General features: G+C 38.7%; 1 long non-coding RNA gene across 1 annotated transcript in view; it reads left to right on the plus strand.

The window, feature by feature from the left end:
• The first annotated feature begins 7,291 nt into the window (after nucleotides 1-7,291).
• LOC115347253 overlaps nucleotides 7,292-14,517 on the plus strand; it is a 30,596-nt gene continuing 23,370 nt past the window's right edge. The window contains exon 1 of the long non-coding RNA XR_003925422.1: nucleotides 7,292-7,419. This is a non-coding gene — a long non-coding RNA (uncharacterized LOC115347253). The remainder of the gene's footprint in view (nucleotides 7,420-14,517) is intronic.

Raw genomic sequence — 14,517 nt, forward strand, 5'->3', positions numbered from 1 at the left:
CATCTATAAACATCCACACACACAAATATGTAAGCCCTTCAGCCCACCAGAAAGTAAGGACAACCTTCCTGAAGAACTGAAGCAGCATTGTTTGCTGTCTGGTATGGTGTGCTGTGGAAATGTTGTCCTAGGCATGACCCTGTTACGCCAACCGCTATCATTCTTATGAATAATTACAGTCAAGTCAGTAGAGAGCTATGTGTAGGGAGCGGGCATTTTCATGAGTCAGACTTGGGCAATTAAGTGCTGCATTTTTGCAGCAGGCTTCTAGATTTGGTTGGGAAGAAATGTTACAACTTGCTGCGTATGTTGTCCATCCAAATGTCACTGCATAGCTGAAGCTGAATGTTTAAGTTGGTTATATGTATTGTTGCTTCACCCTGTGGCAACTGATGCTATACTGAGAGGCTGAAAGGCCTGTCATGGGGATGGAAAGATAAACCTCTGCACAGACTGCATCCAAAGAGATGATGTATTATCTGCTTCCAAAGGCATACCTTCTTCTCCTGATGCTTAAGATTGGTTAAGTTTATGTCCAAAGTGTGCTATTGGTTACCTAAAATGATATTCTACATGGCTTTCAATCCTGTTACCAGGCTTAAAAATGACAAATGATCTTTTCAGCATCTAGTGCATCATTACAATGTTTTTGTCAGTGAATAAAGCAAACATGTTTCAAGTTAGCATCAAAGACCTGTGATATTGAGATAAGAAACAGTTTTCTTGTGGTCCTGCTGATGCAATGGATCACATTTAACCCATGTAAAGATTAATATAGATATCATGTGACATCTCTCTGACTCTGACCACACAAGCACAGTACTTTGTAGTGTTAACCTGCACACATTTGTCAACTGTACCTAAATGTTATCCTGCACACATTTGTCAACTGTACCTAAATGATTAGGCTACTGTAACATTTTTATTCTGCACGTGAAGTTCCCTCCTCAGCAATTTCTCCCTCCCCAAATGTACATTCATCATTAATTACAAAATCAATGAGAGAGATGGTCTGGACACATACAATTGATAGCTTCCCTTTTCAGATTAGCATAACGTACCAATTCATTATGTGGAGTGAATAATACAGTTGCTGTCACTGTGAAAAGGGACAGGTCACTTCTTGTAAATTCCTTAACAAAATGTGGTGTCATGCTGTTTCATTCACCAAGTGTTTACTGTGTCTTTGGAGGGATCCATCTTCTTTCTGAGCCCAGATTTGTCTCCTATCTCTTGGCAAAGCAACAATCATAAATTCAGACAACTAGATGCTTAAATGTTGAAAGACTGAGAGGTTCCTCCTAAAAGCTGCAGTGATTAAACTGAGCGCTGCATAGTGCTGAGACTGCAACTATGAATAAGTTATTAAAAAAAAAACATGAAAGGATCAAAAAAATTTGGTCCCTTTAAACCCAGTTATGTTTCTTGCATGAGAAAGGTGATTGGAATTTAGGCCACAGTGTGCATGCTTTCCTGTGTTTTAGCACATTAAATCAGTGAACTCTCCCAGATATTTCTTTCACTCTGTACTATATTAGGATTAGAGCCTTCCACTTCCCTTTTCTCAAAGAAATAAGCTTTTGGTCACATTTTCCAATATAGTTTCTGTGGTCTTTCAGTAGCTACGCACTTACAACTTTACAAGCCAGGTCAATTATGAAAAAGATACAACATTTCCTGTACCATTCGAGAATGCAGCTGGCATTAAATAAGTATTCCTTTAATAGATAGATAGAAGAATACCCGCCCCCCCCCCCCCTTTTTTTTTAATGATAGTCAAGGATCAGGTTCTGATATCGTTGTCCATGTTGACCTTACTCCAGCAGTTTCACTGAAATTAATGGGACGCCTTGGGGAGTGAGGAGGTGGACAACAGGACTAATGTTTAGACTCTTCCTGTTAGTGCCAAGACACTGGAATCTTTATGCTGAATAAAACTTATCACAAACTACACTTATATATATATCAGGAATCTTTATCTTAAATTCTAAGATATGAAAGATGACTTAGCCACTTAAATAAAGGGAATGCATACTTACAATTCCCATAAACATTAATGGAGATTTTATTGGAGTTTTAAGGGGAGTAAAAAAATCATTCCCAATTAATTTACTTCAAGGGAGCCATTCACCTCAGCAGGATTTGGACCAGGTTTCAAGTGATTGTTGGTGACTTTAATGGACTTTGTTCTAGGGATTATAAAAGCATGCCCTGTAATGTTTAAATTGGGGTTATAAAGCTAAGGGTATGAACTGAACTGAAGCTACAGTAGCATTATTAGAAAATTGTAATTTATAATAAATAAATTAGGGAGAATACCTGAAGCAGGGCTAATACTAGTATATACAATAAAATTCAAGCCTGACTATGAAAAAGAGTAATGATAGTTGCCTTCCTTGTTATTAAACTGTAGTACAATTATCTATGTGTTAGAGGTCAAAAGAATATACAGATAGTTACAAACATGCCTTAAATCAAAGATGTCTTTATCTAGTTTGGTATTAAGAGAAATTTATCATCTTGTTTTATTAGCACTTCTGGATTGCCCCTTTAGCTAATTTTGCAATACTCCCAATGTGATTACCACTCATGGTTTTTATTTAGACCTCGGTGAAGAAAATTACGGCAATCTCTTGCCCTTCATATGTACACTCTGAGTCAGATATTCCTCTCCAGAAAACCTTCCAAAAGGATTCATTGGTGAAGATCCAATTGCAAAATCAAAGTCTTAGGCTACTTAGTCTACTGGTGTCTTTCAGCACAGAAAATAAGTGCAAAGTGCATGTAAGTATTAAATCCATACTGCTAGTAGTACTTCCCTGTCAAATGTATGTTTCTATTATTTGCTTCAGTATTATTTCTCATGTTCTAAATCATGGGGTTTTCCCGTGTTTGTCAGCTCCTCAGTCATCTGGCAGGATTTCCTGGTTGTTATTTTCCAGTAGTAATAATTTTATGATATTACTGCAATCCTTGCCAGAACCCCTTTGTCTTCCTTTAAATAATTCTTCCACAGTCTTATAGTGTGCTCTGCAAACCTCAGTAGCCATCTATCATATCTTTCCTGCCTTAGCCAAACTATATATACAACTCTTTCATTACCACGACACATGGAAAAAGGAAAGATGGATGAACCAGATCTGATTATTTCTGCATGAATAAGGTTTTCTTAGCTAAATAGAGGCCCTTTTCATGTGAAGAAAACTTGCAATTATTGGCCTGTGTAACTACATTTATGAAGTTTTCTAAGAGCACATTATTGATTTATTTGTCTATGATACAATGTTGTTACATTTTATCATGTAAATATGTACTTAGGAGCCTTTATAAGATGCAGATTATTGACCCAGTCCTAATAATATTAACTCACGGTTTTAAAACTCAAATTATTTGACCTGATTGTATAACTATTCATTCTTTAAAAAGAAAATGCCACTGTAGTATATCTGTATTTGGAATTTTTAAAAAAAGTTTAGAATTATCCTGTTAAGCTGTTAACAGTATCTTTGGAGTAATTTCAAACTCTACATGTTGTGTGTTTCTCTTATAGCCTAATGGCTTGCAAAATTTTGTTTTTAAAATACAAATTTTTTTTAATTATAGGAAGAGAAAAAAATTAAGTATGTTTCAGTTCTATAACTTGTTTGCCAAGTTTCAGCCCAGAGCAAAATTTTTATGGTTGAGTTACAAACCTCTGAAAATAGGGGTTTATAATGGAAACACTGACACTGCTTTAACTATAGCGGCACTAGCAGTGCAGAGTAATATACACTAGAAATAGAAAACAAGATTAGAGATGACATTTAGGACATGAGGCCTTCTCTAGGCTGTGGGAAAAATAACTGTGTTCTATTTTTTTCCACAGCCTGAAAAAGGCCTCCTGGTCTAAGTGTCACCTCTAATCTTATTTTCTATTTTTACTGTGTATTTAATTAACCCATTTAAAAAATTATTATTGACAGCAATTTGTTGCAGTTTTAAGTACCAACCCGTATCCAAATTGTGGCTTCCCTAGCTAGTGTATGTCAAGGTGGTGGGGAAACTACCAAGGACACCCAGTACTTTTTTAATGTTTCTGTATCAAAGAATCATATTCCTGCAGCCGCCTGGATCCTGTCGCTACCAGCTGTGCTAGCTGATCAGTCAGACAGGGGAGAGTCCCTCACACCTGCACCAGACCAGGGAACTGCAGCACTGTGCATACATGCAAGCTACTTTTTCTAAAGGTAAAGTAAAAGTTGACAATCAAATACACTCTACCCTGGAACCTCTGGGAGCAGTAACCAGGATAGGCAGTTACTCGGTTGCAATGACTTCTACCACTGCTTCTGGAGCAGGCCACGTCTTCCACCACAATTTAGCCTTGAGGCAGGGTCCTGAGTACTGTAAAGTGAGAATGTTGCTGAACACTAAGAAATAATTGGTAATATATGACTCTGGGCCGGGTTGCCTTTATCACAAAGCCCTGGTGTTAGCATTGTCAGGATGATCGCTCTATCACTGTGGCCCTCCATCAAAGGAGGGACTTGGTATTGTCTCAGAAATGTAGCTAAGCTCAAGAGGTAAGTTTTAGATTTCTCCACATTGAACTCTTTTTCCTTCCTTAGCTGCCTTGCAACTAGTAGCTACTTCACTTTACCATTCACTGAACTACATGATAATTGCCTGTATACTTATATGGCCTTTTAATGCCTACTGTGGTGCTACAGCATTGTTTTGCTGTGATCTTGCAAGCTCCATTCTCAGTGAGGGGTAAAAAGGAGTAATAAACAAAGAAACTATCATTACAGAACAAATGCAGTTGTAATTAATTCTTGCATCCACCAGGCTGATACCAGTAGGAGATCCATATCCTTAGGGTGGTCAGACAGACAGAATACATCTATCTTGTCTGTACTGGTAGAATGGTCAAGGTAGAAACTTGTAGTAACTTTGAGCTGCATTTTCAGTACTCATCTGATCAATTCTTTTTATTGCTGCACTCACAGTAGACATACTGGAAGCTACTGTCCGTTCTCTAAGAAATGTACCCTGCAAAGTCAGTACTAGTGGCAAATTTATTGCTGAAGCAATTGCCTAGTGAAGATGCTTTGTTCCAGCACTGTGAAAGCTGATATACTTATTAATGTAGGGATAAACATGACCTATTCTGTTCTGTATATGTAAGTAGATGTATAATACTGTATATTTTGTTTGTATGCACCGTGTCGTCTTGACAGGTAGTCTGCAGCCAGCAATTGCCAGCTGCTAAATGTTCAAGGAAACATGAATTTGAATTGCTCTCCACACTGTGGGACAGTGGCCAGGAAAACAATTCACATTTAATATAAACAATGGATTCAGTTCCTGTAGCAAAGATATAGGAAAACTTGTTTACCTGTGTACATCTTTTGGATTTTAATTTTCAGAAATAGAGGTGAATAATAATTATTCTCTCTTGCACAAATGATACATCTTAAAGCCTAGGCTGGCGCCCACAGAAAATCTGGAATATGAATGATTTGATAAAGTTGAGCTTTCGTGTTCATTTTTCAACAAGATTTTGACATGGTTATCAGCACAATACCTTATTCAACTTTGTGTTGTTTATAGATACAGGAAATTGTCATATACTTTTTTTAATTCTTAGGAAATATAAACATTCTTTTAAAAATGTTCTTTCCAGTGGTTACATCTCTCACTGAACAGTACTTTTTGCACAAGCCAAATCCATGATATAGTCATTTGACAAAAAGCGGCATGATGGTTTGAAATGCCATTAGTTACTGAAGCTGCTGTAGCAGGCTGGTAACTGCAACACTTGTTCACAGGCAACTGCTGGGAAACAGAACATTCTTCCAAAAGCACCTTCTTGGTCATACAGGGCTGTGAGTGTGGGATATGAAGAACAGGTGGAACAAAAGTCTATGTTGGGAAAGCAGAAGCCTCCACTTCAGGCTATAGCTGTGCTAATCACTGCACATGGAGTGCTAAATTATTCCAGGAGACATGCTGAACCTACCTAACACTCACGTCAGAACACTGCGTTATACCAGCCACTGTGTCTCACTTGTGACAGTCTCCAGTCACATTTATGGCCTGCAGGGTCAGAACAGGAGTTTCTGAGAAAAGGTTCTCTACACATAGAAGCTGCAAGGAGTTAATCTGAAAGAGATCTGTTAAAAGAGTGCAATGAAGTGAGTGGGCGTTGATGGTAATTTCACCTGATCCAACCCCAGTGTGATCCAACATAACTCTGGTTTAAATGACTACATGGTTTTCCATGCAAAAAACCTATTTACTAAACACATAGTATCGCACCTTCTGTTACCCTGGCACAGCGCTGTGTACAGGTGATTCTATCCTACCCAACCTGAAACAATAACATGGCCTGTTGTTTGGTAGATGGGAGGAGTGTATTTACAAAGCAAAGCTCATGGCTGGCAGGCATGGATCTGCAGCTTTCAAGATCCCACCAACCATGCAAGTCCTTCAGAAAAAATCTATTCTGTCTCTAGGCACAGGTAAATGACGTTGGAAGTGCTGTGGCAGTAGGTCATATTAAGTTGGCACTAGGTCTTTTTCCTTGTTTGCTCTTGAAACATTTTGTGTGATGATTCTGAGCATATATGATACTACTGTTCCCCTACACTGTCAGAGACAGCAAGAGATTAACTGTGCTGATAACGTGCAAGGGAAAAGTGGACGTGGCAAAATTTGCCTAGGTTCAGCACTAGCTCTGATTTTCCAACACACAAATCTGAAATTCATTGGTGGGAAATCAAGCAAAGCAAACCAGCCTACTGGCAAAATTTGCTGAAGCATAGGTAAACTAAAGCTGTGAGCTTCACACAGCTCTAGGTCTAGCTTATCCAATTCTAGCAAAACTTCATGGCTTCATGCTGCATTTCTTCTTCTGAAAGTCAATGTTACTATTTCCTGGTGGTTTATTTCCTTCTTGTGTACCATGCAAATGCTCAGTTTCAGCGTGCATGCACAGCATTTGAGTTATCTCATTCCAACAGCAGGCCCTGTTCTGCATCACATCATTCATAGGAGGCAACTGGAAGAACATTACAATGCTAAATTGTGAAGATTTACAGCAACAGTTTTCTGTGATAACCTTATATTTATGCTAATCAAAAGCTACTTGAAATATCATCCTGATATTATAGTACCACCATAAATAAGCCAGAAACTATTCACTGTATTTCTCCCCACATTCGTCTTACAGCTTGGTAGGCATTTGGGTGGAGTTGACTGAACAGATTTGCACTAGGTGATGAAGTCTTTTTCCTCTAGACTCACCTTGGTTGCTTCCCCTCCTTGATGAACCTTTTCCTTTAAGTCACTTTGGGAAGCAGTACTACTGGGAAGCAGCAGGAATCCTCCTGCAAGAGATGAGGATGCAAGTCAGCACGATACTGCTGAGGATTTACGGTATGTCTACACAGATAACTCTGTTCTCCTGTTGTTTCTTTGTGGTCCCTTTGGATTAGGCTTTAAAGCTGACCGTCAGCTAACTAACTTCTAGGTGCCCTGTCTCAAGCTGAAGCTCCCAAGTGGCTGGAGTTGGCCCCTCACTACTTTACCTCTCTGTCATTTTCTGTGCCCTAGACATTCTCCACTCCACTCCGGAACAGGATTTGAATCACAGTTTCCCAGGTTCTAGGGAGTGCCTTAGCCACTACCAAATAGGTTGGCAATGCTTCTTTAGCTGGTTCAGTGACTCTCTTGCTATTCAGATGAGGTTGAAGTGCCCTAGCAGGAAGATAGCCTGTGTCTCGGTCCAGGACAGCCAGTTACCAGGTGCTTGAGGCACTCAGCTGGTAAGGAAATTCTTGCTCTGGCTGAGAAGAAGCTGCTGATTATTCTGAAATCCTCTCCCACCACATCAGACAGGTGACTCCATGAGAAAGTTCATGTCTGAGAACTTCCCCTAGGGAAAGAAATACACAGGTGCCTAAGCCCTGCTCCATCCATTGGCATCTCATTTCTTAGCTATCCCCTTTGGTAGCCTTTTCTAGAAATCTAATTCTCTGCATAGGTTCTTGGGGAAACCTGTCTTTAGCAAAGACATCTAACCGGCCAGATTCTGTGATGCTGACCCTAAATATGTTTTTGCAACTGTTGCTAATAAGCTTTCTTATCTTCTCTCTATGCTGCTCATTACAAGTGGGAGGGGTTTTCTCTTTGGTTTTAAGAAAATGCCTCTCTGATTTGCAAGTTAAAGTATTAAAAATTAAAATAAAGCTTGGCACATTGTGTCTGACAAAAATCCTTAACTGCATCATGATTTTGCAATACTTTGATCAGAAACAGGTTATAAATTCTTACAGTGAAACTGCTATTATATGGACAGAATATTGCCTAAAAAAGACACTGTTTCTTGTGGCTACTGGGAAATGCCAAATCCTGCAGTCTGGTCTTAGTCTCCCTTAGAACATTTGTTAGGGAAAATCTGTAAAATTGATTAATTTATTAAGTATAGTAATAGCAGCAATATTATACTGCAGTGAAGGTATTTTGTGTAACTTTAAAATATTTGCAGAAGGTTCAACATTTGGTGTCTTAATAAGGATATATTCACAGTAACAATTAGCAGTTTTGTGGTGTCTGCTGTAGCAACTGCTACAGTGGTAAGGGTCGTCTTGCTATGTTTTTCAATGCAGGAGGTAGTGTGTAGAGCAACCACCTTGGTTGGGGTCAATCTCAGGGTGTTGGCTGAATAGTTTAGAGCTCAGCTGTGACAAGTGGACAAGCAGTGTGACAGTCTCCATGCTAATGTGTCTGCAGGATTTTGCACAGGGGAAACAGGGCACTGGTGAGAGTAGCAGAATAAATCAAAGTGTGAAAGCAACCGCAGTCAAATGTCACACCCAAGCAGCCAGTGGACTTGGCGTGCTGTTTGGAAATTGGTTGGGTTACCTGTCAACATAGCATTTTCTTTCTGTTGCTAGAGAATAATGTTATCTGATGATAAAACCTAAGGAGCACAGATGGTTATTATACAGGCTTGATCCTCTAAACCCTTGTCATAGCAAATTATTCCATTGACATAAATGGGACCACTCCTATGAAAAAGATCTCAGTTATATTCTCTAATTCTTTTATTATTGAAGTGATCTATTAAGTACAGTTTTGTTGCTTTGTATGTGTGTGTATATCTATACATCTTTAACAAAATAGCATTATTTAAGGGGCAAGCTCTGTCATAGCTTAACGGTCACTGGGATCAAAGTCATTGTTTAAGACTGTAGGATAGAAATTCTCACTTGGAAACATTATCTCTGCACTTCCTAAATGAAAAGATAGAGACTCTGATTTGACTTTGTTATTTTCTTTGCTTGGCGACCACCAGCCCAGAGTCCTACACCTGTCTAAGGTCTAATGCTTCCCCTTGGTTTTTACATAGGCGTTGAAGACTTGTGGTTGTGGAGCAAGAAGAGTTTAGACTGTAAACAAGAGTAAAACAAGGAAAATGGATTAAAATTTAGAATCAATCCTTATTTGTTTTTACCTATTCTAAATTAGTTGATGTATTGTGATGCAAATCTCTTAGCATTTCCTGAAATATTGATTGTTTGAGTGTAAATAATTTTTACAGCTGCTATTTCTGTTGTCAGGCAAGCCTCTACGCTCTGTGAAACTTTCATGAGCAGAAGGCTGAACAGTTCATGTTGTTTCCCTTACCCCATGCACTGTCTTAGGAAATAGTGCTGCTGGCTTCAGGAACACAGAAATCAGAATAAGAGTAAGTTGCCTTCAGATGGAAATCTTGCAGCCAAGAAGCTGACTCAAGTGCTTAACTTTATAATGTACCTTGCTATGTCACTGCACAGTTTTGGCAAGGCAGGTTTATGCAACTTTGTTAGAAAACACTTTCTTTCTCCTCACGTCTTTTTGTCTGTTTCATTGCTAGTTTAGAGCTGAAGCCAAACTCTTGGAAATCCATTTTACCTAAGCAAGGATTAAGAGAAAATATTGAATCCCTGCCATCCTTCAGTTTTGAGGAAAAAAATTACAATTCTTTGCATATAAGCCATGCAGTTGAGCTCTGAGCCTGCACTTTCCTCCAATGGCAGTGTTTGTAGTATTTTGAACCATTATTTAGACGTTCTCATTTACAGTCTACTAAATAAGTTTTATTTTGAGGATTCCTTCTGCCCAGGAAAACCTGCAATGTTGGAGTTGAAGCTATCCCCTGCTTGGGGGTTTCAGGCCCTGGGCCACAGGCTCACCTTTAATGCTTAACTCCTGCTGGCACTAGTGGACCGGGCAGTGGCAGACTGGTTACACAGAAATGTCCCATGATTTTTGAAAACTGGATTCCCTCTAATTAAAAACACATTATGAATTCTCTGACAGGAAAAAAAAATCATAGCATTGCTGATTTTTATTATAGCTGTCACTGTCACACCATGGATTCAGCTAGCTGAACCATTTGTTATGAATAACATTTAGTTTGAATTCTGGCATTTTTAATTGAGTAACTATGAGTATTTTGTCATTATTTTACCAGAGATGGATTGCAGTGAATCTGCCTGCAATGTTCCTGGCCCATATTTTATTTAAAAATGGAACCAATGTGATGACCTGCAAATATTTTGCTTACTTTGGTGCCATTTACTCCAGCATTCTCCTCCAGTAGGAACATATTTCTTCATTAAGGGCTGAAAAGAATATTGGGTTTGTTTTTTGTTTTGTTTTGTTTTTCACAAAAACATCTTTGCCTCTGGCATAGCAGAGCATTCATCACTGCCCTTTATCTAAAGAAGCCAATCCATAGAAATTGTTTAGAGCCAATTTTCTGGAGTTCCATCTGAATCTCAGTACATGTCTGTGTAACTCAGTAACTCATCTGCTGATGGAGAGGTATGTATGTCTAAATGGACAGGCCTAACACCATAGATTTTAATACAACAGTGACAATGAAGCACAGTGCAAGCCAATTCTGACATTCATTTCTGAAGCTATAATTTAATTCAGTCATAAATGAGCTTGGTACAAGTATTAATTTGAAGTAATTTTTATTTCTTATCTGCTGGCTAAAGCTTGCAAACAATAGGGTAAAGGTCTTACTATACTGCTACACATGAGTAAACAATCTTTTCTGCCAAGAAGACTACAGTGTAAACACAGAGTCAGGGAATAATTTTTGACTAATTTATCCTGCATATGGATACTTGGAAACTACAGATGCTACACAACTATCTCTATCCACAAATATTTCCCAAAGGAAAAGAGAACTTCAATTGCACCTAGTTTATAATAAATCATTGCCATGGACTGCTGTTAGCCCGCATTAGAGAAACACTGTGGACAGGGTGAGGTGTAGGCAGTCCAGCTCAGCGTTAGGAGCTCAATCCCCATGTGAGGGCAAAGCAAGGCAAGTTCAAAAGTTGGGAAGAGGACAATAAGACAATACAGAAGAGAATGAAAGCCTCAATCTACTAGAAAGCAGCTGTAAGAGCTTTCCTAAATATACCTGCTGTTCTCTGATGAGGTTGCAAGCTTATCTGCACCATGGCCAGCTAGCCAGACTAATTTGTCCATTTAGAGCTAAGAAGGAGCTAAAGGAGAACTGGACTGAAGCTTTGATTGAAGGCTGACACGTGGACTTAAAAGCCAGGTTGTTTACTTCCCTTCTTTTCCCTTACTGTGCCTCACATAGTGGTGCAGCAATAGGAGCAGTATGGCACATAGGTCCCAGTTCTGTCTTTCTAACAGTGAGTAATAACTTCTGTGGTGCTTATGCTTGCCTGACTCTTTTCTTTTCACTCCAGGTCTCCCACCTGTGCTGTTGTCATTACCCATGTATCTCTAGACATGGAGATAATTCATCTTTCCCATTTTCTTTACCATATCTCCACAAGAATCACTCCCCTTTCTGACTTACTGCCGTCACCTTTGAACACTGCCATCGCCACAACACCCCATTGTCTGTTTATTCTACCAAAAATTAACCTGCCCTCCAGTTCTCATAATTTCTCCACAACTCTTTCACTGCCTTTCCTTCTCTCTTCCTCCCCCCAGTTCTGTTGACTTCGTGCTTCTGCCTGTTCCTGGGGCTCTTTTCCTCCTCTTCCATTACTCTGTACACACTACCAACTCTTAGCCCTGGGATAGTGGGAATGCAGGGAAAACAAGGCTGTGAAATGAACTCACTGTCTCTCTCTGTATTTACATTGGTTTCCAGCTCATGCTATGAACAGGCATATGGTGTAAATCTAAACTGTCCAACACATTAGTGGGAGGCAAGTAGCACCCAGAGGATTATTACAACATTTTACCTGGCAGATGCCATCATATTTATTGATATGAAAACTTCCTCCCTTCATATCAGCCACTGAAACCTCCTGCTGTGAAGTTCTCTTGTATTTAGGCATAGCTCTATTAAAATATTTTGTTAAACTCAGTAAGTTTTACTGTGGCTAGAGTCAACATTCTTTATTCAGGAAAACTTATCACTAAAGTCAATAGAATTTTAAAGTAACGAATGATGTGTTTATTGTATTTGGCTAGTTGAACACGTATTACATTTTTATGATTAATTTCTGTGGGCTACATATACATATGTATACATCTGTACATATATGTATACATAAATATATATATGTATGCATATGTGTACATATGTGTATATATATCTATATTTGATTTTGATCTCCAAACCATCTATTTTATATCAAATATTCCTAAAGAGAACTCTTAAAATCAATTCATACTGACACATCAGAATACTAAAAAGTAAAGAAAACAATTACTTGAATTAACTTTCAGATAATCCTGAAATGTGTAAGAATGTCAAGCCAAATCTGGAAAGCATTTATAAAAAGGCAGGAGATCCTTGGGGAAAAAAAAAAAAACAAAACCAAACAGAACCAAAGTTTCCTTATTTGTCTTTTAAAAATAATCTTTTGAATTAGATTTCCTACAGTTTTAATCAAATAACCAGAGCCAATATAAATACAAAGAAAAAGGGTCAAAGACAATTTAAAAACCATCCCTTGGAAGGGCAGAAGCTTTCTGTTTGGTTTTACTTTCACAGAGAAAAACTACATTCAATTCAGTCAAGCACTGCATTTTCAAAAATTTTGTGGTTCTGGCTTAAGTCCACAAAAGAGAAAAACTTCAAAGTTAAGGATCAAGCCTCCAGTATTTGGTCACAATATGACACAGTTGGGTAAAATTAAGGATGGTAACCCGTTGTGATAGACAGTGGGGAGGGGGTGATCTCTGACCCTGAATTTCCTTCCTTTTGCTGATTAAATCATAGCAAATCCCAAACATAGTTAGATTAATTTCTTTTGCTCTTACGATAATATGTCTTTGCTTTTTATTTTGGAAGCAAATAAATTCTAGAATGTCTGTACATGTGTACTGGTAATAACATATTTTATTCCTCTAAGATAGCTACAAGACCTGACTCCCCTTTCCTGGTGACCTGTTCTGTGTTCTTTGTGCCTACAGGTCCTTGCAAGCACCCTTTTTTTTCCACTGGCCAACATGGGAACATGATTATAATATCCAGGGGGATGCAATACAGTAGCATGTTGTTCTACTTCTAATAAGATTGGTATATGAGAAAAATCAAGGTCCACACATGGAAACATCTTTAATAAATCCATTGATAGAGCTTGGGAAAGCAGGCAATGTTTTGGGCTCAGAGCCAGTGACATTTAGTGCAATTTTCTGTAGCAAGTCAAGCCAATGGATACGCAGAAAAGACTGGGGAAAAAAAATCACATACCTTGCTACATCTTATAGGTTAAAATTTTTCTATCTCCATCTGTTCCTTAAAGGGAAAACTGGATTTTGTGAGAATATTTTTTCCACAAAAAAGTATCTACTTTCTGTAGAAAATTAGAGCTGTTCATTAAAAAGCCAAACACCTGCAAGCCAAATATTTCTGGCTGAGAGTATTGATTTGGAGTACTGCTGCCACACCTCTCGGGAGGATGGCAGTTTGGTGCTTCACTTCCATGCTTTTTGTGAGGGGGCTCACAACAGGCACATCTTTAATGCCTTACATGGCTGAGCTCAAGTGGGGACAGGAGCTCATGCAGCCAAATGGCTGCAGCACATGACAGCAATGCTGCCTGTGAAGCAGAATTTGGATGTGAGCTGATTTCTTCTCCCACTTCTCCTGCAAGTCTAGGGCCTGACTGCAAGCAAGCTGGGGCAGCAGGGATGCTCAGGGACCCTGGGCTGAAAATGAGCTCCAGGATCAGGCTAAGCAGGATGCTTATTCTGATACAGCGTCATAGAGAACAGCAAAGTCTTCAAGCACCTAAGTCTGCTATTTGCATGGCTAGAGAAGTGTTTCTGACTGGCAGTTTTCATATAGAACCTTTGTTGTTTCACCATTATAAAAAGAAATCTCTTCAGCTTTTCCAATTAAAAATAAATCAATAAGCTTGAATAGTTTTTGGAAAGTAATGGGCTTGACTCTGCTCTGTTAAATGTAAAGAGGCATTAATTGGGCAGAAGATTACCTAGAACTGAAGCTTAGTAATGCATGAATTTTTAGTCAAT

Source organism: Aquila chrysaetos, chromosome 10 (assembly GCF_900496995.4).
Source record: "Aquila chrysaetos chrysaetos chromosome 10, bAquChr1.4, whole genome shotgun sequence".
NCBI lineage: Eukaryota > Metazoa > Chordata > Aves > Accipitriformes > Accipitridae > Aquila > Aquila chrysaetos.